At 38.5% G+C, this 1,331-nt stretch overlaps 1 pseudogene; it reads right to left on the minus strand.

The window, feature by feature from the left end:
• Positions 1–775: 775 nt before the first annotated feature.
• Positions 776–1,331, minus strand: part of LOC104983850 — a 5,609-nt pseudogene continuing 5,053 nt past the window's right edge.

Below are 1,331 nucleotides of genomic sequence, written 5' to 3' on the forward strand. Positions count from 1 at the left end.
ACAATTTGTATGGAAATACAAAAAACCTCAAATAGCCCAAGCAACCTTATGAAAGAAGAATGGGACCTGAGGAATCAACCTGCCTGACTTCAGGCTCTACTACAAAGCCACCGTCATCAAGACAGTATGGTACTGGCACAAAGACAGAAATATAGATCAATGGAACAAAATAGAAAGCCCAGAGATAAATCCACACACCTATGAACACCTTATCTTCGACAAAAGAGGCAAGAATATACAATGGGGAAAAGACAATCTTTTTAACAAGTGGTGCTGGGGAAACTGGTCAACCACTTGTAAAAAAAAAGAAAAAGAAAGAAACTATAACACTTTCTAACACCATACACAAAAACAAACTCAAAATGGATTAAAAATCTAAACGCAAGATCAGAAACTATAAAACTCCTAGAGGAAAACATAGGCAAAACACTCTCCGACGTAAACCACAGCTGGATCCTCTATGACCCACCTCCCAGAATATTTGGGAAAAAAGCAAAAATATACAAATGGGACCGAATTAAAATTAAAAGCTTTTGCACAACAAAGGAAACTATAAGCAAAGTAAAAAGACACCTTCAGAATGGGAGAAAATAATAGCAAATGAAGCAACTGACAAAGAATGCATCTCAAAAAAATACCAGCAACTCCTGCAGCTCAATTCCAAAAAACTAAATGACCCAATCAAAGAATGAGCCAAAGAACTAAACAGACATTTCTCCAAAGAAGACATACAGATGGCTAACAAACACATGAAAAGATGCTCAACATCACTCATTATTAGAGAAATGCAAATCAAAACCACAATGAGGTACCATTTCACACCAGTCAGAATGGCTGCTATCCAAAAGTTTACAAGCAATAAATGCTAGAAGGGGTGTGGAGAAAAGGGTACCCTCTTACACCGTTGGTGGGAATGCAAACTAGTACAGCCACTATGGAGAACAGTGTGGAGATTCCTTTAAAAACTGGAAATAGAACTGCCATATGACCCAGCCTCTTGATGAAAGTGAAAGTGGAGAGTGAAAAAGTTGGCTTAAAGCTCAACATTCAGAAAATGAAGATCATGGCATCCGGTCCCATCACTTCATGACAAATAGATGGGGAAACAGTGGAAACAGTGTCAAACTTTATTTTTCTGGGCTCCAAAATCACTGCAGATGGTGACTGCAGCCATGAAATTAAAAGACGCTTACTCCTTGGAAGGAAAGTTATAACCAACCTAGATAGCATATTCAAAAGCACAGACATTACTTTGCCAACAAAGGTTCGTCTAGTCAAGGCTATGGTTTTTCCTGTGGTCATGTATGGATGTGAGAGTTGGACTGTGAAGA

This window comes from Bison bison, unplaced genomic scaffold (assembly GCF_000754665.1).
Source record: "Bison bison bison isolate TAMUID 2011002044 unplaced genomic scaffold, Bison_UMD1.0 scf7180017863462, whole genome shotgun sequence".
Taxonomy (NCBI): Eukaryota; Metazoa; Chordata; class Mammalia; order Artiodactyla; family Bovidae; genus Bison; species Bison bison.